Source organism: Podarcis filfolensis (genome assembly GCF_964270895.1).
Source record: "Podarcis filfolensis genome assembly, chromosome: 12".
In the NCBI taxonomy this organism is placed as follows: domain Eukaryota; kingdom Metazoa; phylum Chordata; class Lepidosauria; order Squamata; family Lacertidae; genus Podarcis; species Podarcis filfolensis.
Genome location: NC_139614.1, coordinates 48,735,965 through 48,760,155, shown reverse-complemented (window position 1 = coordinate 48,760,155; position 24,191 = coordinate 48,735,965). Strand labels below are relative to the sequence as shown.

Sequence of the window (24,191 nt, the reverse complement as noted above, 5' to 3'; positions counted from 1 at the left end):
GGAAAAGGATACCTAACACAGGGGAGATCTGCTTGCTTCCTCCCTTCCGAGACCAGACCTGACTCCTGCAATGGCCAATTCACCTGGATATTACGTAGCCTAACAAAATAACTATGAAAAGAGCTGGCACACTTGAGTTTGCTTACTTTCCTCTTCCCACCCTGTTCCTTTGTATCGCTTCTGTTAAAGACGTCAAGCCCTTGTTTTTTGAAACTGAAACTGGCAGAAAAGTGGCACATGAGTGCGAAAAGAGAATTAAATAAATGAGAATCCAGGATTGCATTGGATAGCATAAATGATGACAACGAAGCTAGCAACCTAAGCTATCGTTCAAACCAAAAATTCCCTGAAAGCCTCGGTGGCAAAGAAGGTAAAACTCATGCCATGTTAGCACCAGAAGGCAGCTTCGCCACAGCTGCCGCTTATAGTTTTCAGGCTGGCATGCCTGCACAACAAGCCTCGTTCTCCCCATGGAACCCAGTCCTTCTTTCCCTAACTGTGTTATTCAAAAACTCTGATGAAAAAATACAAGTTTCAAAAGCAACAACACACGCACGAAGTTACTTCTATTAAAACTTTCACTGTCTAGTCTACTGAGGGCAGGGTTGTCGTTGCTGTTTTTGGTATGCACATGTACTATTTACCGTACTCTTCCATATATAAGACTAGGTTTTCCTCTTTAAAAACCGTGCTGATAAATGGGGGTTGTCTTACACATGGGTAGTGCATAGAGTGGACGCTTGATTGGTTGTTGCCCCGGCTGTCAGCGGATTTTGTGCGTGTCATTGGTTGCTGCGTCAATGGTTGGTGTTGATTGGCTGGCGCTGCGGCAATTGGGCGGGTGACTGGCAGCGCAGGGACAGCAGAGAGGCGGATTTTGTGACACGTGCAGGTGAGCGATTTTCGGCAATCCCCCCTATAAAAAAAAGCTCGACGACCCCTGGTAATCCTCCGCAAAAAGCTCAACTCTGTGCCATCTCCCCCCATTTTCTTAAATTTGAATCCCCCAAAATGGGGGGGGGGGGGCGTCTTATACATGGAGACGTCTTATACGAGGAAAAGTACGGTAGTTATGTGTTTTCAATTATACTGTCATACCTGGGAGAGTTTAGGGAATGGCCAGCCTAAATGATATAATTCCAAACATACATATATCTGTATCAGCTCATCTTCAAGTTTGCTTCATCTTTATTTATTTATTTTTAAGCTAACACACACACACAAACAACACAAACAACACACACACAGAGGGAGAGAGATCAGCTTCGCTAGCACAGCTTGGCTTAGAAATACAGCTTGAACACAGAAAGCCAAACTGCAGAGGCTCCTTAGCGCAGATGGATTAATGCACATGGGAATTAACCGACTATAATATGGAAGGATGGTTGGGGTCAGACTTGGTTATTCGCTGAATTTAAAAAATGACCAACAACCCTCCTCTTCTTTTTTCTTATGTTTACAAACCAGAGTGTCCCGAATTGGCGAAGGCTAATAGCAGTCTTAGTAGAACACCAGCAGGGTGGTCTACTAAGCTTTTTTCTAACTTGCTCATACTGAAAGCACTTCAGTAACTCCACATTTCTTTATTTCATGCGATCTTACAGAGGTCTGGAATTGTAGGCAGATAGTGCCATTTCCAAAGTACGAAAGGGACTGACAGAGAGACCCTCCGCTCCAGAGGGGGGGGGAGCAAACTCCAAAACTACTTCAAATTATCACACCAGTCATCATGATAACCTTTACCGCAAGCAGAGTGTTCGCCACGCCACCATGTAAAACGGGAGTACCCTGCATGGGAGGAAAGGATCAAAGCATGTAGCACTTAATTTCCCTTATTTACAGAGCAGCCTGAAATGGCTGGCCTGAGGTAACTATCCCTTATCTATTAAAACAAGGAACGGACATGGTGTTTGAGACACACTCCCTTGCTATCTTCGCTCATTCATAGGTTGCCAAGTCAGTACTTGAGTACTTCTCTGCAGATTTGCCGGCCAGTCTGCAGATGAGGCGCACACAGGCTTTACAGTGGTACCTCAGGTTACATACGCTTCAGGTTACATACACTTCAGGTTACAGACTCCGCTAACCCAGAAATATTACCTCAGGTTAAGAACTTTGCTTCAGGATGAGAACAGAAATCGTGCTGCGGCGGCGCGGCAGCAGCAGGCGGCCCCATTAGCTAAAGTGGTGCTTCAGGTTAAGAACAGTTTCAGGTTAAGTACGGACCTCCAGAACGAATTAAGTACTTAACCTGAGGTACCACTGTACTTAACCTGAGGTACCACTGTATTCCCTCTTCCTCTGCCTGCTCACTGTAGGAAGGAGGACTCCAGGTGTCACAAATGTCACACAGGCGAAGGAGAGACAAAGGGACCATGGGGGAAACTGGCAAGAGAAGACACCGCTGGCTGCTCTCCAAATTCCATGGAAATGTAAAGGTACCAGGGGAATCTAAGGTTTGTGGCGTAGTAACCCCTACTCACAGCTCTGCAAACTGGCCCAGTTTTCACCTAACACTAAACCATGGTTTATAGCTATAGGCAAGTCATGGGCTCATGCCAACAAGGAAACTGGAAGTTTCCACTTCCGTTTTAGATTAACTGCCGTATAGCGTTGCTTCCAAACTGATAACGGTCAATGTTGACTACAGTTTGTTGGAACAAGCTAGCTTCTGAAGCTATGGTTTGAATAAACTAGCTTGTTCCAATAAACCATGGTTAAGATTAACCAAGGGACGCAGGTGGCACTGTGGGTTAAACCACAGAGCCTAGGACTTGCCGATCAGAAGCTCAGCGGTTCGAATCCCCGCGACGGGGTGAGCTGCCTTTGCTCAGTCCCTGCTCCTGCCAACCTAGCAGTTCGAAAGCACATCAAAGTGGAAGTAGATAAATAGGTACCGCTCCGGCGGGAAGGTAAACGGCGTTTCTGTGTGCTGCTCTGGTTCTGCCAGAAGCGGCTTAGTCATGCTGGCCACATGACCCGGAAGCTGTATGCCGGCTCCCTCAGCCAGTAAAGCGAGATGAGCGCCGCAACCCCAGAGTTGGTCATGACTGGACCTAATGGTCAGGGGTCCCTTTACCTTTTTAAGATTAACCAAAGTTTGTCTGGGTTTGGACATGGACATAGAAGCAGCTGTAGCTCGGTGGTCAAGTGCTTGCTTTGTGTGCAGAAGGTCCCAGGTTCAAACTCCAGCATCTCCAGGTCAGATGAGAAAGACGATTGCCTGAAAGCCTGAAGAGCCACTGTCAGTGTAGGCGCTATAGAGCAAGATTATTATTATTTAGTTATTAAATAAATATGTATGGACCAAACGACCTGACTTGGGATAAGACAGCTGCCTTATATTCTGTTGTGTCCTCCTCATGTTCCTCTAAAAAGGTAAAGGGACCCCTGACCATTAGGTCCAGTCATGGCCGACTCTGGGGTTGTGGCGCTCATCTCCCTTTACTGGCTGAGGGAGCCGGCGTACAGCTTCCGGGTCATGTGGCCAGCATGCCACAGAACCAGAGCAGCACACAGAAACGCCGTTTACCTTCCCGCCGGAGCGGTACCTATTTATCTACTTGCACTTTGACGTGCTTTCAAACTGCTAAGTTGGCAGGAGCAGGGACCGAGCAACGGGAGCTTACCCCGTTGCGGGGATTTGAACCGCCAACCTTCTGATCGGCAAGTCCTAGGCTCTGTGGTTTAACCCACAGCGCCACCCGTATCATGTTCCTCTACATCCCTCTAAATTCTCCTTGTGTGCAAGGATTCATTCTCATAAAGCTAAGCTATGGTCTAGTGTTACATCCAATCCAGACCACTTATCACTGTTTTCATGTTCCTAATGGGGGGACAAAATGGGTCAGTCTAGACTCCCTGATCCTCCCAAGCTTCCCAACTCATATTCCAAAACTTCCATTCTGACCCAAACAATTATTGTGAGAGGGTTGATTTTATTTTTTATTTTTTAGGGCAGAGGGATCTTTCTTTTTGTTTTCCCCTACCCGGAAATGGAAGGCTTGGACTCTGCCAACTGAGTGATTTAGACTGAGATGGTAATGTTAACGATGAAAGTAGTATCACATTTGACTGGGTTGCTGGTGACAGGCTTAGGACTACGGTGTTGGGAAAGTCGCTTTAAAGGGCTGCAGAATAAAGACTCTAGTTCAAGAATGCAATTTGAGACTCTGCCAAGCACATTGCTCCTGCGACATGGTGACAAAGCCTCGGTACACAGCACAGCCTCTGACTCCTCGTTTCCCAGCTGCCTCAGATTTCTCCATCTCCTGCCTCGAGTAAAATAAAATGATGCCTGAAAACACACACACACACACAAGAGCATGTGAAACTGCTTGCCCAGCAGTTATTATTATTATGTAGGATAAATTGCTTATGTGATCAGGTCTTGTCTGAACATGACATATACAATATACAGTTGCATTGTATTCAGGGCAATAGTTTACTATGGTTTTAAGTGTTCCATGTCCCCAAATGTTGATTTGCCTTTGGGGAGGTGGGACTTTTCAAATTATAGCCAAGAAGCTTGCAATACCTGCTTGGTACCCAATCAGCCAATGCGTGAATACTTCGTTATAGCTATTAATATATCTGTTAAGAAAGCTGCACTTATTTAAAAAAAAGCAGCCCCATTTTCCCACCCAACGTCTCAAGCAGTTCTTTAAAACCAAGTGTGGGAGTGGAAGTTTTTCGATGCTGATATACTGCAAGCAACTTACGTACCTGCTGATTCTGAAAGTTCGGGGATTCTTGACCGGCATTTAACGACAGAACATTCCCCTTTCATCGCAATCATGATGCACATTCACACACACCTGACGTTAACCTGTATGCTAATGCCGGTTTGAGTTTTCCCGGGCTTATGCTTATGTAGATTATGAGCATATGCTTATCAGCTGCAAATTGTAACGGAACAAAATGCAACGTAAGAAAAAGAAGAAACAAAGAAATGCACTTTTGAAAAGAAATAGAAAAATGCACTTTTGGGGAGGAAACATACAGCACCAAGCACAGCACCGTTATAACTGCCACAGCAGGCAGAAAAATAATTGGGTGGTCCACCAAGACGCTTCGCAATTTTCAAGCGGTCCGTGGGGAAGGACCTACTGGCCTACACTGACAGGGAGTGGCTACCCAGGATTTCGGGCAAGTCGGGGGGGACACACACACGCTATCAGGAGATGCAGTCAACTGTGCTCGAAAAATTAAGCAGGCAAAGTGTGTGCTCTGCCACTGAGCTTCCCAACATATTAATGTATAATTTCAACAGGGCTTCTGGAATGCTAAGGTGTTGTTGCAAAAATTCTTGCCAGAGAACCATTAATTACACCCATGTGGAGGTTAAGAAACAGCAGCCTGCTCAAGTTTTGCCGGTCTTTCCATGGGCAAGAAGGGATTCGAATCCTGGCCTCTGAAGACCCCCAACATTCAACCCACCAACTACTAAATTAACATCTAAGACAGGGCCCTTTCATTATGCTATATTTCTGGGGTAAATGACACCCATGGTGTTTCAAGCACCTGCCTAAAAAAGTAATGTGTGGATGCAATAAATGTGTGCCTGCAAACATATACCTTGCTTGTACAGCTGCACTCCTTAGGGAGTTCCAACTGAGCTGCAGCAGCTCCCTGGTGTGTGCGTGTACAGTCTGCATAATGTGTGAAAAGGCTCACCATATCCAATGTTAGAAACTCAGATATAAAAGCTAATTGCCAAATGGCACCTTAAACCTGGGTTACGGTCGCCAAAACAGAATATCTAGGCACCATTCCTCTCCCCGCCCCGGAGGGAACTGTTATTGTTAATACAGTCATACCTCGGGTTACAGACACTTCGGGTTGTGCGATTTCAGGTTGCGCACTGCGCCGAACCCGGAAGTACCGGAACGGGTTACTTCTGGGTTTTGGCGCTTGCGCATACGCAGAAGCGCTAAATCACTCTTTGCACATGCACAGAAGCGTTGAATTGTGACCTGCGCATCTTGCAAACATGCCTCCCACACGGATCACATTCGCAACTCGAGCATCCACTGTATTAATTTAATTTCACTTTGCACTTTAAAGAAAAAAATCTCCAAGTGGTTTACTTACACAATAAAACACCAAATAAAACAATGCAGAAGAAAACAAATTCGGGCTTCAATTAAAATATTTCAGATCCTTCGTTAAGTGACATTTTGCTTCCCCCGTATTTATTTACCTTACTCTATGTAGCTGCCCCGTAGCAGAAGAACTCTAGGAAGCCAGGGTGCTGCAATGGTTAAAAGTGTCAGAGTAGGACCTGGGAAATCAGGGTTCAAATCCCCACTCAGCCATGAAACTCACTGGGTGACCTAGGTAGGGCCAGTCACAGCGTACCTCACAGGGTTGTTGTAGAGGTTAACTGAGAAGTGGGGTGAACCATGTACTTCTTGGAGAAAAAGATGGGATATAAATGCAATTTTTAAAAACCCTCTTCAGCTTACCTGCTTCAGAAAGCTGGAGGGGCCAGCCAGATGGAGACGTCAGTTGCCGGTCTGGCATCTAGAGATCTCCATGTGGCTGCAATTGGACACTCGCCAGTCGCAAAACGGCGAGTTTCTAACACTACTTATAGCCCATGCTTGGAAGTTATCCATAAAAGCAAAGGAGGTAACAGTACAGTGGTACCTCGGGTTACATACATTTCAGGTTACAGACTCCGCTAACCCAGAAATAATACCTCGGGTTAAGAACTTTGCTTCAGGATGAGAACTAGAAATCGCACGGCAGCAGCGGGAGGCCCCATTAGCTTCAGTGGGTGGGGCCTGAAGTGGTGCTTCAGGTTAAGAACAGTTTCAGGTTTAGAATGGACCTCCGGAACGAATTAAGTACTTAACCCGAGGTACCACTGTATATGCTGCTAAATGCTCATTTTTTAAAGGAATACCATTGTGAGGAGCTTCCTAAGAGGACAGGGAGGAAAAATATAAGCTTCTTCAGAGGTTCTGCCCCCAATTTTGTGGTCTGTTTCCCAGGGATATGTGAGAAGAGAAGGCGGGGTGGAGGTGGTTGAAAAACAAGCCATATAGCTTCTTTCAATGTGTGGTATTTTGTGCAGCCAGAATTGGGTAAAGGATGCAAAACAGCTGCAACCAGAAAAGGATTGATCCATCTCCCCCCCCCCTTTTTTTGGTTGTTTGTTTCCCTAGTTTCCCTGGTCCACAGATCTTGCCAGCTGACCAACAAACATGGCACTGATTTGTTGCATTAATCTCGCCACAAGATTTTTAAAGGTCTGCATAAAAGCTTTTTTCTACCCCCCCTCCCCGGGGGGGTGTCCGGAACCTTTATTTTAATCGGACACTTTAAACCTTGCGCGCTGCAAAGTAACAAAGCACCACAATGCGTTCCTCAACACTTGCTTGAACCGCTAAAAATCGCTGCATGCAGTTTGAGGTTGGAGCAGCTGGGTGTCTGATTACAAAGTTCGGCTGGGGGGGCGGGCGGTGGCAGAGGGGTGGGGAGAGAAACACCCAACACCAAATGCCAAACCTCGATACATGCATTATGCCGAGTGCCTGGTCCGACACAGACCCGTCGTGCCCCCGCAGACAACAGACCGCTATTGAAAAATAAGTAACAAAACTCAGCCATTTTGGATGCGATGCTAAAAAGTTTGGCTCCCTCTCAAATCTGGAGGTGCGCAGGAAGCAAAGTGCAAAACTGAGCCCGGCCAGCACGGAAGCATATGCAAGCTGTGAGAGCTATGCATAACTCTTTTGAGATAAGACCAACCGAAGAGTCCTGCAGAAGTCAACAGAACTCAGGCTGCCTCCCTCCCCAAAGTCCCTTTTGCCGGACTGATGCTTCCTTCAACCTTGACAGTGCTTCTTGTTTCCCTTCTTGTTTCCCTGGATGGAAGGGTGTACAGTGGACGTTCGCGTTGCGAACGTGATCCGTACGGGATGCACATTCGCAACCCGCAGCATTCGCAACCCGTGTCTGTGCACGCGCGGGTTGCGATTCGGCGCTTCTGAGCATGCGCAAAGCATGATTTAGCACTTCTGCGGATGCGCGACCGCCGAAACCCACAAGTAACCCGTTTCGGTACTTCCGGGTTTCGGTGGTCCACAACCTGAAAAAACACAACCTGAAGCGGCTGTAACCCGAGGTATGACTGTATTTGTGAAGAAGCTTCCCTCTTTCGGTACGGCTGGGACATACTCTACCCACCACTAGCATGCGGCCCTTGGAAAGTTTCTCAGGGGGAGAATATGGCCCTCACCCCTCCCTCTGCCACAGAGCTCACTCCTGTGGGACTGCACTGCAAACCATTGTTTTTCTTCAGCTACCAGGTCAGCAGTTGTTTAATGTACACCATTCCCGGAGGAGAAAATGTCCCTGAGGACATTTTGGATTCCCAAGCTGCTTCCCTCCCCCCCAACTCTCTGATACTGAAGGTGGCTTTCCTGGCAGAGAAAAGCAGTAGGGGGAGAGTTTGCAGACAAAAAGAATAATAGAATTCTGATGTTTGAAGGGATCCTGAGAGTCTTCTTTGCAATGCAAGGAATCTCAACTAAAGAGTTCGCGACAGGTGGCCACCTAACCTCTGCTTAAAAACCCCCGTGGAAGGAGCTTCATTAACTACGAACCCTGAAATTTGGGATCCTCTCCAAACCGGTGCCAAAGTTTTTGCACTTGTTTTGTACTACCCCCAAAGTGAGTAACTGAATCAAACCAGGATTCATTCATAGTTAACACTCACAAACACGCCATTCTCTGCTTCACTCCAAACTGGTGCCAAACCAGCTGTGCTGAGCTGTGATATCTTACACACAGGTAATCGTATGACACCTGCAGTATAATACCCTCAGATGGTAGAATGTGCTTTGCAAGTACAATGGCAAATATTTGTGCAGGTACGTTCCATTCAGATCTTTGTACTTTACCACTCGCAGGACATTTGTAGCAGGCAGATGACTAGGTTCATGATCACCTTGCATGATCAAACATCAAAGTGGCATCTGCATGTTGGTGATGAAGAGCAATTGCTGACATCTTGTAATTTGCCATTTTTTAAACAGTGCTCTCTTGCTGCTCCAGACAACTTTCTTTTCAGGTTGCTGGAGGTGCTTCTCTAACGCATCCTATGAACTGTGACCTGCAAAATCTGCATTCTGCTGTGACTTTCCAATACAGTGGACGCTCAGGTTGCGTTCGCCATCCGTGGGGGATGCACATTCGCAACCTGCAGCGTTCGCAACCCATGCCTGCGCATGCGTGGGTTATGATTCAGCGCTTCTGCGCATGCGCAAAGCGTGATTCAGTGCTTCTGTGCATGCGCGACTGCCAAAATCCAGAAGTAACCTGTTCCGGTACTTCCGGGTTTCGGTGGTCCGCAACCCGAAAAAACGCAACCTGAAGCGACTGTAACCCAAGGTATGACTGTATTGTTGTGCCAGGTCCTTTCCTCCCCTATATATTATCTTACATGGAAATTTCAATGAGACCACAAATGAAGATTTAGGGTATGAGTCCATAGTTTCGGCACATTATAGGTGGAAATGAATTTCTCTGTCCAGCTTTTATATGTGGCATCCACTTTACAAAATCTGATACTGTAGTGGCTTCCTTTCTCTCTAGAGTTTCATCCAACCATGCATGGTAGGCCACGGAGGCTGAGAGAGTAGCAGTCATGAGGGGGCGAGTCACCATGCTTTACTCAAAGGACTCCCGTATCAAGAGGAGGTTGCTGGAGAGAGTGCTGTTGCACTCACACAACTTTTTGGTTCCGGAAATTGGTTCTGATTGTGCAGATCAAGTATACAGTTGTACCTTGGTTTACAAACAGCCCTGCTTACGAACGATTCGGTTTACAAACTCCGCAAAACCGGAAACAGTTCCGGTTTGCAAACCTTACCTCGGTCTACGAATGGAAACCGAACAGCGGAAGGGCACCGGCGGCAGGAGGCCTCATTAGGCAAAACGCACCTCAGTTTAAGAACGGATTCGGTTTAAGAACGGACCTCAGGAACGGATTAAGTTCGTAAACCGAGGTACCACTGTAATGGGTAGAATTCTACAGAATGTGTTGCTAGTGTGCAAAAACAGTTAATATCCAAGGATCCGTGGGTATGCATCTCCAGATAGTGGTGACATCGCCTGGGCATCTTCACTTGGTGGAGTTCACTTGCACCGATAGCCAGGTGCAAAATGCGCCTGGCAAATTTTGAACGCTGCACCCGCCTGGCTGTGATGTCCCTCCGCTTGCTGGGACTGGGATGATACAGGCCAGGGGTGTTGGTGCTCTGGGTTGGCAGCAGTGGGGGCCATGTGCACCCTTGCAGCTGCTTCCACCAAGCTGGTGAATCACCCCAGCACAACAGCAGCGCCCCCCCAACTCACACCCTGCTGCTGGTCCTGCGAGTGAACTTCCTATGGGCGTCTGGTTGGCCGCAGCTGGAAAGAGGATGCTGGACTAAGCAGGTCCTTTGATCTCTTCCAATGTTCTTATGATTTACTACCAGCTCATGTGAATCATAGAATCATAGAGTTGGAAGAGACCACAAGGGCCATCGAGTCCAACCCCCTGCCAAGCAGGAAACACCATCAGAGCACTCCTGACATATGGTAGTCAAGCCTCTGCTTAAAGACCTCCAAAGAAGGAGACTCCACCACACTCCTTGGCAGCAAATTCCACTGTCGAACAGCTCTTACTGTCAGGAAGTTCTTCCTAATGTTTAGGTGGAATCTTCTTTCTTGTAGTTTGGAACCATTGCTCCATGTCTGCTTCTCTGGAGCAGCAGAAAACAACCTTCCTCCTTAGCTTAGCTACTGAACTAAAACATACACAGAGAAAGACACTAGGCATGTTTTTTTTTTTACTTAACATGCTGCTGTCTTGGCCGCCTGTTTTAGCAGTGTATTGATGCGGTGTGTTTTATCGTTGTAATAATTCCATAGTATTGGTTGGTTTTTCATTATCTGATCTTTAACGCCAGGTATCTCCGCCCTGGGACTATTTGGTGAAGGGCTGATTATAAACATGACGAAATAAATAAAGAAATATATACCGTATCTGTTTGCTTTTTCGTTTCACACACTGCTCTTCCTTCGGAGACCGGCTTACATGAGGGTCTCAGAACAGATTTCATACCCCACAAATGTTCCAGGACGTCCAGTTTTCTCGCGAGAGAGAATACCAGCCATTTTGGACGCTGTGATCTCATGTGATTTCAGTGCTGCGATCTCATGCACATTTGGGGGGGGTGGATCCTGCTGATGGGAGTTGTAGTGCAGCAACATCTGGAGGGCCAGAGGTTTCCCCACACCTGATTTATGACAGTCTTTGGAGGTCCTGCTCAACATGCTGAAACCAAGGGAGGTGCTACTCCTGGGGGGCCACAGGGCAGGGCCTTTTCAGTGGAAGCACCCCGATTGCAGAAGCTGATCTCGAGGAAGACAAGGGAGGCCGCCTCCTCTTTTGCTCTTTAAATGGCTAGCTAAGAACGGTTAGTTCTGCCTGGTTTTGAACAGGTCCTACTTTTATCTCAGTATCATTTTGCTTTTATCAGTTCTCTGCTGGCTCTGAGCACTCTTCACGATTGTATTTTTGTAAACTACAACGCTGGCTACTTTTTTGGGAGGAAAAGAGATGCGTAAAAACGCTTAGTAAATTATTAATAAAATTTCACTGCAGAACTTAGCTTTTCTTGGCTAAATTTTAGTGCAGACTCCTCCTCACCCCCTATTGGGACACGGGTGGCACTGTGTGTTAAACCACAGAGCCTAGGACTTGCCGATCAGAAGGTCGGCGGTTCGAATCCCCGCGACGGGGTGAGCTCCCGTTGCTCGGTCCCTGCTCCTGCCAACCTAGCAGTTCAAAAGCACATCAAAGTGCAAGTAGATAAATAGGTACAGCTCTGGTGGGAAGGTAAACGGCGTTTCCGTGCGCTGCTCTGGTTCGCCAGAAGCGTCTTAGTCATGCTGGCCACATGACCCGGAAGCTGCATGCCGGCTCCCTCGGCCAGTAAAGCGAGATGAGCGCTGCAACCCCAGAGTCGGCCACGACTGGACCTAATGGTCAGGGGTCCCTTTACCTTTACCTCCCCACCCCTCCCCCTACAAGCGCAGAACACCCACTCCCCATCTCTATTTTGCCTTATCAGATACTGCAAGAAATCTATGCTATTCTCCTCAAACCCTCCGCCCACCCCCAGCCAGGTCCCCTCACCTCTCCAAGACACAGCAGCCATATTCCTTCAGAAAACCAAGAGAATTTTCCAGGCCAAGTAATGAGAAAAGGCTACGGTTATAGACTTTAAGAGCTATAGACACCGGCAAAGCAGACAGAATTAAGCAGCCGTCTCAGGGTGCAACCGATGAGTCAATGGCAGGGTGGGAGGTGGCACACAGGAGAATCACAGAATCATAGAAATGATGACCCCGGGGGTCATCATCCCAACCCCCCCAGTGCAGCAATCTCAACTAGATCGTACATGGCAGCTGGCCATCCAATGCCCGCTTAAAAACCTCCGAGGGAGACTTCCACTGTTGAATGGCTCTTACTATCAGAAGGTTCTCCCTGGTGTTTAATCCATGGGTAGGCAAACTAAGGCCCGGGAGCAGGATCCGGCCCAATCGCCTTCTCAATCCGGCCCGCGGACGGTCGAGGAATCAGCGTGTTTTTATGAGTATAATGTGTCCTTTTACTTAAAATGCATCTCTGGGTTATTTGTGGGGCCTGCCTGGTGTTTTTTTACCTGAGTAGAATGTGTGCTTTTATTTAAAATGCATCTCTGGGTTATTTGTGGGATATAGGAATTCATTATTATTTTTCAAAATATAGTCCGCCCCCCCACAAGATCTGAGGGACGGTGGACTGGCCCCCTGCTGGAAAAGTTTGCTGACCCCCTGTTTAATGGGCATCACCACTATACCACAACTTTTGTGTGTGCTCCCCTGTGTGTCTGGCTTGAGTTGTAGTACAAGGGCCACAGAGCTCAAGAGCATTAAATTCTCCATGTACACTTAAGAGTTCCTGTTATGACTGACTTCTTATTCCCCTGTATGGGCCTAGTACTCGAGCTTACATGATCTTGCCATGCTTTTCCTCGCACTGTATTTTTTATTTCGTTTTTTGCTGGCATTACGGGTAATATTTGAAACACTGCGTAGCGGCAATGCTTGGGCAAAAGAAAGAAAGAAAAAAAGGTTTAATCTTCTGGGAGAGAAGTGCGGTAAGTCGAACCAAAACATGGAAGTGTGCCTGTCGGATTGTGAGGGAATGTACATCCTGAAGCTGGGTGTCTTAAACGTTCTTTGCCAAACCACAAGGAAACGGGCTGGCTTGGTATCGTTATGATGAATTCCTTATTGGTTTAATGCAAAACAAGTGTTTCGTGGGAGAGATTTGTTCTCATATATAGATACGCAAGTCTGTGCTGAACAGTAACAGCACCCTCACCAAAACAATCATGTTCACGAATCTCTCCAACTCAGTCCTGGATCCTGAGGGATCCTTCACCCCCACAGCTACGCCAGGGGGAGACCGTTTGAGAATCCCCTTATCTGCAACAAGTTGCAGTTAAGAGCTGGCCTAAATAAATGCCTTTCGGCTAGCTGAACTGCCTTGCACACTCCTCCTGCCCTCTCTCTTTGTTGGCATGGAGGGGCTCCTGGCTTGTAGGCTGTTCTGGGCCACTGCCTGGAATACAGTAGACAGCAGGGTGCCTTGGAAATAAATACTAGGTCAATTATTATTTTTTTGAAAAAAATGGAATGTTGGAAAGATGCGTCTGCGGAATGTCATAAACTGCATAATGCACAAAGGGGGCAGAGACGACTGCTTTTTAACACAATGCTGTGTGTTAACAACAATCCTGACTAGAGAACTGATGTCCTATCCCTCCCCCATTCTGATTCTTTTACTCTCTTGTAGTAAGGTATCTCACTACTACACACATACCACCCTCAAAAATTCAGTTCCTGGCAACCAAAATGTGCCTCAGGAAAGAAAGCTTTTTAAGACTTTCCTCTACAAAATCTCTCTTGCACCCTCCTTCAAATCACTCTTGGCCGCCTTAAGCCCCCCCCCCCTCCCAATTTGCAACATGAAGCTAATAGTACTGTCCCTACCTTACAGGGCTGTTGCAAGCATTACAGCAAAATAATGTATGTCAAGTGGCTGGGATGCTATATAAATACTATTAGGCACCTTATACTTTGGACAGGCTTCTTTTGCTTGGAATGGTACCCTTTTTAGCTTCACAACAACTCTGTGAAGGAGCAGACTGAGAGAGAGAAAGAATAAGATATTAGATATTATTATAGCCAAATCCAAAACTTTTATTCAGCTGCTTCCCCCTGGTGAGTGCTGTTGTTGTTTTCATTTTTATGCCGCTTTATATTTTAAAGAACAAATCTCAAAGCGGCTTACATAACACACCAAATAAAACAATCCAGAACAAAACAAATCCAAACGTCAAGGAAAATATTTCAGATCCTTCTCTACGTGGCATTTTGCTTCCCCCAGTCATCAGCCTGTCATCCAGAGATTTCCACATGGTTGCAATTGGGCCCGTGCCAGTTGCAAAATTCACCTGTCGCCTGGCTAATTTCCAACATGGATTATAGGTGGCATTAAATTCAGAAATATAACAATGGGTCTAATGGGAACTTCGCATTTCGGTAAAGGTAAAGGGACCCCTGACCATTAGGTCCAGTCGTGGCCGACTCTGGGGTTGCGACGCTCATCCTGTTTTATTGGCTGAGGGAGCCAGCGTACAGCTTCCGGGTCATGTGGCCAGCATGACTAAGCCGCTTCTGGCCAACCAGAGCAGCGCACGGAAACGCCATTTACCTTCCCGCCGGAGCGGTACCTATTTATCTACTTGCACTTTGACGTGCTTCCGTACTGCTAGGTTGGCAGGAGCAGGGACCGAACAACGGGAGCTCACCCCATCACGGGGATTCAAACCGCCGACCTTCTGATCGGCAAGCCCTAGGCTCTGTGGTTTTGCTTTATTCTAATGCATTCTAGCCATGTAAAAGTTACAAGCAGCATTCCAGCCATGCGAAAAGTCTACACACTCTTCTCCACTCAGGTAATCAGTGGGTATTATCACAGTTCAGGAGCACATTTCAGACAGGCAAACGCAGCGCTTGAGGAACTGGTATTGTTATAATGAGGCTATTATTGGATTGTAACTGAAAACTAATAAAAAATATATTATTTTTAAAAAAGCAGCGCTTGAGGAGAACTTGCAGCAAGACAATTTAACAGGTGTAGCCTGGGGAGGAGGCGTGGCCTGGAGAGAGGCTCAAGGGCCAGGGAGAAAGGCCTGGGGGCCACATTCTCCCCCCCCCCCGGGCCTGAAGTTGAAAGAAGGTGTAAAGAAGGCCGGAGATACTTTTATTTTAAAAATGAAAACAAAACAACCCGCAGCTCTGATAACCAGATTGTAAACCAGCCTTTTATGAAACCGAAGTCTTATCTTTCCTGTGGAACAAAGAGTAAAAGAGCAAACAAAACAAGAGGAGATAAAAGAAGCAACAGAGGTAGAAGATGGCCATACAGAAGGAATTGTTGTGTGGGAATTAAATGCATTAGTTGGACTGGAAAGGGACAGGTCACGATCTTTCCTGCCGTCTTTAACCCAGGAGAGCCCCATTGGTTTCAGTTTATCTCCTGCAGAGTTGTGTTGCTGCAACCGAAACGATTTCTTTCGTAAAGCTGCCACCAACTTTTCTGATAAAGAGCTGAGAACGAACAAGCAACTCCGACCGACAACACACCCACCCACCCCCCCCCCGATCCGCCTGAAAACGAGAATATTCAAAACAGCCCAGAGGCAGACTTTTAATATCTGTATTAAATGCATGCAATTAAACGGCAACGTTTGGTAGCCAACGTCTCTGCAGGCAGACGCTGCAGCTGCTCAGCTTCGTCAAGTTCTGCCTGTTAAGAGTGGAAGGCAAGGCGTGGGTGATGCATTCCACAGCGGCGCAGGAGACGCAATCCCCACAATTCGATGGCATGGCCAAAAGCATGCTTAAGAGAGCTGGGCGTAAACCAGAAGCCTTGGTTCCCGTCCCAAAAACTCTCGGCTCCAAACCAGAGGAGAGAAATACCTCCAGGTTCACAAGGTTCCAACCTCGAAAGTTTCACAAACTGCAACAGGCAGCCAATCTGCTGCACTCCTAATAGGGCTCCCATCAGCAGCCCAAACCATATATCTGAGTTTCTAACATTGCCTCATCTGACTTCTTCCCCCATCCCCGATTTTTGCACAGGAAGGTAAAAGCACCTCCTTGGTTTTTAAAAAAGACTTTCCTAGCCCAGACAATGCTTGTTTCTCTTATAAATTATTTTTTAAAAATTTAATAGGGTTTTATGCTCACCAAGAAATAAGTCCCATTCAATCCAGCAAGGCTGACGTGTGAATAGTTACGTATAGACTTGCACAGCAAACCTGCAAAAATTATTATCGTTGTTGTTGTTTTTCCTTCTTCTCTTAGCATTTGTAGGAATTTTTAAGTGGTCAATGTGATTTGATTGCTTATTTAAAAATTGCATTTTTAATGATATCTGCAGAAGTCCTGGCATATAAAATATAACTGTGCAATACTGCATAAAGCGCCTCTGAAAATTAAAAGCAATAAATAAAATCTTTAAAAATAAATATTTTTTAAAAAGTAAAAGAATTGCACAACAAGGTTTTACGTAGCTCTGATTTTACATTATTCTATGTACCTCTAAGCACTTACTTATTGTTGGGAGGTAAATGCAAAGGGGATAGGAGCAAAAGTTTTCTTCACCAGACTATTTTTTCTGTGCAGAAAGGAGGAAGATTTATCCATTTCCTCCCCACAAACTTGTTGAGGTGATGCATAACAAAATATAATACTTATAGAAATCCCATTCAGAGCAACCTGGCTTTAAAAACCACAAAGTTCAAAAGTTAAGCTGCTATAAATCCCTAAAGAAATCAAATAGCCGCAGCACTAATTTCACCCCAAAGTCCTAACTGATAGGATTCCAAAGTCGGGTGATTGAATTCTGCTGGCAAGTCCTTTTAGTAAGAAGTCTGGGAATCTCCAAGATGAAGGAGCTTATATTCAATATCGGATAGATGCTGTGCAAGAATCAATCTTCTGAACGGAGTACAATTAACTTCCACTACTTAAATAAAGTATGCAATTAAGGCATGTATCTGTTATAATGCAGCGTGCTGTGAGTTTGCTACACTGGCAGCAAGTGCTTTTAAAGCAACCTGTTCTTAATGCATATTCATATACAGCGGTGCCTTGGTTTACAACCATAATCCGTTCCGGAGGTCCGGTTGTAAACCAAAACAGGTTATAAACCATGGTGCACTTTTGCCAACGTGACCTGAAAAAAAAGGGGGGGTTGTAATCTGAAAAATGGGACACGCACTTCCGGGTTTGACGTGGTTGTAATCCAAAACGGCTGTACAGTGGTACCTCTGGTTAAGTACTTATTTCGTTCCGGAGGTCCGTTCTTAACCTGAAACTGTTCTTAACCTGAAGCACCACTTTAGCTAATGGGGCCTCCTGCTGCCGCCGCGCAATTTCTGTTCTCATCCTGAACCAAAACTCTTAAACTGAGGTACTATTTCTGGGTTAGCAGAGTCTGTAACCTGAAGCGTATGTAACCTGAAGCATATGTAACCCGAGGTACCACTGTAATCCAAAACAGTTGCAAACCAAGGTACCACGGTTCATGGAGAATGGGCCAATGAAATTGCTCACTGTGGCTACCCAGAGAGGGCCTGGCCCTCCCTGAGGTGAGAGGAGTTTATGTAGGCTTCAAGTAGAGTGCCCAGGCAAAACACCTGCCTGAGCCACATAAGACTCAATTTAAGAGCCCTAGGCCCTCAACAATTCGTTGTTAACCTCCAAAGACCTCTTTGTCGCAGGAACACCTCGAAAAGCCTGCGATTCCTGGCGAAGCAAATCAGAGGAATGACCGACAGCAACCTTATTTTTCAAGTAAGGAATTATTTTCTCTCCAAGACCCAAAGGTCATTTCATGTACGTGAGAACTGTTTGGCTGCAAAATAAAACCGTATGACCTTTGTCCTTCGGAGGCTGCTCCTTACTTGATCCGCAGCGCCGTTGTCTTCTAACGTAAAGCGATGCATGCAGTTAGTAATCAAACTTAAAGGGAGGGAGAAACAAAGGAGGAAGAATGCCAGTTAGGAGCTCACACAGAAGCTGCCCAATTAATTTCCAGCTTCTAAAAACTACATCCAGCAGGGAGGCCAAATTGCATCGCACAAGACCGTTCCCGCCCTTCCTAACGCGGCTCGCTTGGCAATTAAAGCACAGCTCCTGGACAGGAGATTTATAAAAGTATTCTTGTGTGCCACAGAAGGAAACATAGGTGTTATCAGAATGAAGTTGTCTGGGAGATGTTTGCCCAGCTGGAAACAAGAATGCATGCGTTTGTCAGAGCAGCCACATTTGAATTTCATTTCAGAATACAGATGTATCTTGTCATTGAGCATGTGACGCTTCTGGCACCCGATTGGCGGAGCTGGCGTGATGGCACAGAATGTTGTCCGACAAACATTCCAACTGCTCAGGGAGGAAAGCAGCTGGAATGCTTGCAGTCCTCTTTCTCTGGGGGAAGGGGAGGTTGTCGGACGAAGTTTTTTTTCAATCCCAACCATGCAAGACTTGAAACATGAGAGTGCCTTTGTAGGGCCTGCCTGAGGGCAGGAAAGTGGTCCCAGGAAAGCAGGAAAGCAAAGGGTCAGGGAGCCCAAATAAAAGGAGTCCGAAGGAAGAGTGCACAATAGGCAGGAGACTGAAAAACAGGGTTGTGAAAACGGATAGGTGACGGAGGAGTGGTAGAAAGAAAGAGCAGAAGAAACAGAGGCAAGAGGAGGTTGTGTGCTAGATACAGGGAGAGAGCGCTTGACATACAAGAGGCTGGCGACTGTATTTTTTTGCAGTCACAGCAACGCAGTGGTAGATCCCAACTAATGGGCTAACTCAAAATAAAGCAGCTTCCTATGTTATTCTTGGGACGCGGGTGGTGCTGTGGGTTAAACCACAGAGCCTAGGGCTTGCCGATCAGAAGGTCGGCGGTTCGAATCCCCGCGACGGGGCGAGCTCCCGTTGCTCGGTCCCTGCTCCTGCCAACCTAGCAATTCAAAAGCACATCAAAGTGCAAGTAGATAAATAGGTACCGCTCCGGCGGGAAGGTAAACGGCGTTTCCGTGCGCTGCTCTGGTTCGCCAGAAGTAGCTTAGTCATGCTGGCCACATGACCCGGAAGCTGTACGCCGGCTCCCTTGGCCAATAAAGCAAGTTGAGTGCCGCAACCCCAGAGTCGGCCACGACTGGGCCTAATGGTCAGGGGTCCCTTTACCTTTACCTTATGTTGTTCTTAGCAGTAGCCAATGATATGGACTGGGAACAGAGGAATGCACAGAGTAAAGTAATAAAAAAACGCATACTAAGTTGTACTATGTGTGATGGGAAGGAGGGCAAGAACTCTATTGTGGGGCTGTTGTTCAGGGTGGCAGCCTTAAGAGTCTTGCAATATGGAGTTTTGCCTTCATTTACAGATAGGAAAGAGATTTCAGGACTCCTACGCCATGGCCTCTGAGAAGCACTGCACATTATCACTCTGCAAAGAGCACTTCAAGCCTTTCTACAGAACAAGAGTTGCTTTTCCAATGATATATTTTGCATTTTGCTTTGTTGGAACACTGGGTTTTGCGTATGGCTGTAAAACTGCTACATCTGGACAAATGCGTGGCTCCTTCATAACCTAATAAAAGGTCAGTCCTGCACATACCTATACACTGTCGCAGGTCCCACTGGTTTCTTCAGAACAAGCATGCATAGGATCAAGTGCTTTCTTCTTCTTTTTTCAGGATGCAATCCACTATCACAAATAATAAGACATACCAGCTGCAATATGACAGCAGACAGCTCAAATAAGCAAAGCCACAGCCGAGTAGGGGTGGGGAACCAAGTACAGTATGCCAGCAGGCCTTCCGAAGCTCCATTGAAAACCCACAACTTATCATGTTAGGATGAAGGCTTTCTAATATCAGAAACCTATAAAATAATTCTCATAGCATCAGCTTCAGCCAAGTCCAATAATTTTCCAACTCTAAAAGCGGCCCCCTGAGAGAAATTTAGGTGGACATGGAATATGTGTTTTAAGAGGTTAGCGTTTTAATTTTTAGGATTTCCAGATACCGCAGAAATTATGTTCGGTCTAACAAGCAAGTTGTCTTGGAGAAAGCAAGCAAGCAAGCAAGCTAATGGTAAGCTGGTTACAGCACAAGCTGATTAATAATTGGGGGAGGGGACCCATCGTCAGGATATCTGCATTAGAATTTTCTTCCATCAGTGCTATACATGTTGCAGCTAATACTGTATCTATCTAGCTATGGAGAGCTGCCTGATTATTGAGGAGAGGAAGGAGAACAGACATCCCAAAAGTCTCCTGGAGGAAAAGATGGGACATTGCTAAGAAGCAAAACTTTCAACACAGTTTGAGAGGTCCGGAGGGTGGCAACACAAGAATGGGCCTCTTCTGTGATGGCTCCCCATTTGTGGAATGCTCTCCCCAGAGAGACTCGCCTGGCGCCTCCATTATAAATCTTTAGGTACCAGGCCTTGGGCTGATTAACATCCTGTGTCCTTTAAATGTGTTTGTGTATTACTGGTTTGTTTTGTTCTGTTCTTGTTTTTATTAATTTTTTGTGCTTTTATTTTATTTATGTTGTGAACATCCCCAAGATCTTTGGCACATTAAATAATATATTTTAAAAAACCTGGTGCCTGCGGTCCTCTTCCTTTACCGCCATACACCACTCCAGCCCTTTTGCTACCCTGAAAACCCTGCAGGGTTGCTGCTTCAAGGATATTTCACTCCCTTTACAGTGCCCACGATGTACCTTGTTCCCCTATTTTTTTTTGGGGGGGGGCGCTGTGCAGACCTGACCAGACTAGTTTGCCTTCTTCACCCCATAAGCAAAAAAGCCACTTGCGCTTTCTAGCACTTGACACAGCTGATCTAGGGTTGCAAAACTTCCACGCTTAACGAGGTTTCATTGTGGCAGTGAAGAGAGAATTTTAACAAGTGAAATTTCTCCTGTCTTTATGACACAGTTGCACAAGGCCATGTTCTCCACTCTTCACCCTTTCCTTTTTTAAAGACAACTCCAAACCCAGTTGAAACCCACCACTTTTATCTACAGGGTGGGTTGTGGATTTCTCATTTATTTCTTGGGGGGGGGGGGTTCCGGACCTACAGAGATCCACAAAAGCATTTGGCCTGTTGTGTTTAAAAACAGTGTCCAACCTATGAAAACCTTGTGTTAGAAAGGAACTGAATTGTTTCTCCGGCTTAGTTGCAGAGCTGAAGCTCAAAATATCAAAGGTCATCTCTGTTAGCAAACTCCAATCTTTGCCTGTGACATTGAAATCTGTATCTAGAACATATCTATGGGTGCCTTGGCCGCAAAGCCGTTCAGAGCACCTACGGTTTCGACATCGCTAAGGCTTTTCTTTCCAAATGAAGTGAATAAGTGAACAGCCCAAACTATTCGGTGCTCTGCCTTAAAAAGGCCCATTTGCTTTTAGGGATTCTGTAGGGTGTATGGGGTGGGACGTGGGTGGCGCTGCGGGTTAAACCACAGAGCCTAGGACTTGCTGATCAGAAGGTTGGCGGTTCGCATCCCCGCAACGGGGTGAGCTCCCGTTGCTCGGTCCCTTCTCCTGCCAACCTAGCAGTTCGAAAGCACATCAAAGTGCAAATAGATAAATAGGTACAGCTCTGGCGGGAAGGTAAAAGGCGTTTCCGTGCGCTGCTCTGCTTCACCAGAAGCGGCTTAGTCATGCTGGCCACATGACCCGGAAGCTGTACACCGGCTCCCTCGGCCAGTAAAGCGAGATGAGCGCCGCAACCCCAGAGTCGGTCACGACTGGACCTAATGGTCAGGGGTCCCGCTACCTTTTAGGGTGTATGAGAGGTTAGGAAAAACGACCACACTGTCAAAGTATGGCCTAGTTTAATGCTTCAGCCCGGTTTGCGAAAAAAGCAATCAAGGGGCGACGTCTTATAACGCAACTGCCTAGAAGCTGGTTGTGTCAATCGGCTCACAGCGCAGTGCCAACAGTTCTCCCAGCCCAGTGCAACCAGTTCTTGTTTCCAGCGGGCACCAGCATAGTGGATAATTACCAGAACCACTGCAGCAATCTTCTGTTTGCACAGGTCAGAGGTAGTCAACGTGGTGCTCCTCAGACATTGCTAGAAGACCACAGCTCTCCCATCAACCTTGGCCACTGGCCATGAAAGCTAGGACTGACAGGAGGGAGTCTGGCAACACCTGGAAGGCCCGATGTGAATCTGGAATGAGTGAACCAGGCCTCAACAATTCAAGCAGGGAAGGTGGGCCATGACATGCCTTTCCGTCCGTAGAGGGCATCTGGAGCTCCCATAGCAATCCACTAGGTCGACAGAGCTATGGCTGTTGCGCACATGCACTTATGCTGCCGAAGGAAGGGGAGACAGGAGCACATTTTGTGTGGCCTGCTTTCAGCACATTCTGGTGGTATCTGCAAGGAGATTTGCAGGAGGGCAGCAGAGGTTGGCAACAAGGAGAACCCCCTACGCTTCCTGGGATTACAGGAAAATAACGGGCTGATGAGTGGGAGATGCAAGTAGCTGCACCCCTTCCCTCTGTGTTATTATGTACTGCACTTGTTACCCTCCCTACACCATGAGGCCCCCGGGGCGGGTTGCAACGTTGTAAAAAGACAGTATTCAAATCAGTGAAAGCAATTTTCTGCCTCAAATTTTGGGGGAGTGGACCAAGGACTTGGAGCAGCACTCGGTGGGTCCTTCACTTAGGGCTCCACAGCCCACCTAACATTGCACCGCAGTCCAAGCATGTGGGACACATGCACACACACTCATTGCAATCAAAAGCCAGCAGCTTTTCAAAGCCAGAAGAGCAACAGCTTAATGTACAGACACCTGTGGAAGTGGAGTGAAATGAGGGAGGAGAGAGACAGCGCAGCTGAACAAAGCCATTATATCCCAATTTCACATCCCTGCAACACGAACAGCTAGCAGGTTGCAGGAATTTAAACACACATCAGCCAAATTTTACACCTCTCGGATGATTACTTGAGAGCTGTTTGTCTCTGTACAAGAGGGAAGAAGAAACGAGAGTGACATTTCATCAGAGCAAAGAAATTCCCCCCCCCCCGCCCCCGTTAACTGAGAACCTTCTCCGCAGAAATACAGAGAAGGCTGCAATTACTGCTGACAGTGTTTCTAAAGCTTGCAGGAATTTGGGGGCTGAAATAAATGGTTTCTTTCTCCTTCAGAAACATTCCGGTATCTAGGTTTAAAGTCTGAGCAAAGAACATATTTGAGATAAGGCATTTTGAAACTGTGTGTGTGTGTGTGTGCGTGTGTGCGCGCGCGCGGATCCGCACTTTTCACTGCACCAATCAGAGACTGGGAAAGAGAGGACAGTTATAGACGGGGCTCAGCCAGGAGAGAATTTGGATACACGATGAAGGAGCAATGCATTTTATTCCAAACATTCGCAATCACACACCAGGATCTTGTTATGTGAAGCACTGGTAATGAAAAGGGTGGGATCTGTGCTTGCGATGGTAAGTTTGAAAAGGAGAGTTGGAGCACAAAACGTCTTCTAAGAGTTATGTGCATCAAGAGTTATGTTCCCACATCCTTGACTGTACCCACTGACTTTGTAGAGCAGGCTTCCCCAACCCTGGGTCTCTCCAGGTGTTTTTGACCACAACTCCCATCAGCCCTGACCACTGCCCACGCAGGCTGGCTAGAAGTTGTACAGTGGTACCTCGGGTTACATACACTTCAGGTTACAGACGCTTCAGGTTACAGATTCCGCTAACCCAGAAATAGTACCTTGGGTTAAGAACTTTGCTTCAGGATGAGAACAGAAATTGTGTTCCGGTGGCGCAGCAGCAGCAGGAGGCCCCATTAGCTAAAGTGGTGCTTCAGGTTAAGAACAGTTTCAGGTTAAGTACGGACCTCTGGAACGAATTAAGTACTTAACCTGAGGTACCACTGTATTCTGAAACATTCTGAGGGCACGTTAAGGAAAGTTTGTTTCTGAGACAAGAACAAAAAGGTTGGCGTTTCCCACAATACTGACACTCTGAAATTTATCTTGGGGACAA

The 24,191-nt window shown here is 46.6% G+C and overlaps 1 protein-coding gene across 3 annotated transcripts in view; it reads right to left on the bottom strand.

Moving 5' to 3' along the window:
• Positions 1-24,191, bottom strand: part of ACVR2B (activin A receptor type 2B) — a 138,515-nt gene that overhangs the window by 90,724 nt on the left and 23,600 nt on the right. The gene's annotated exons all lie outside the window — the stretch shown is intronic.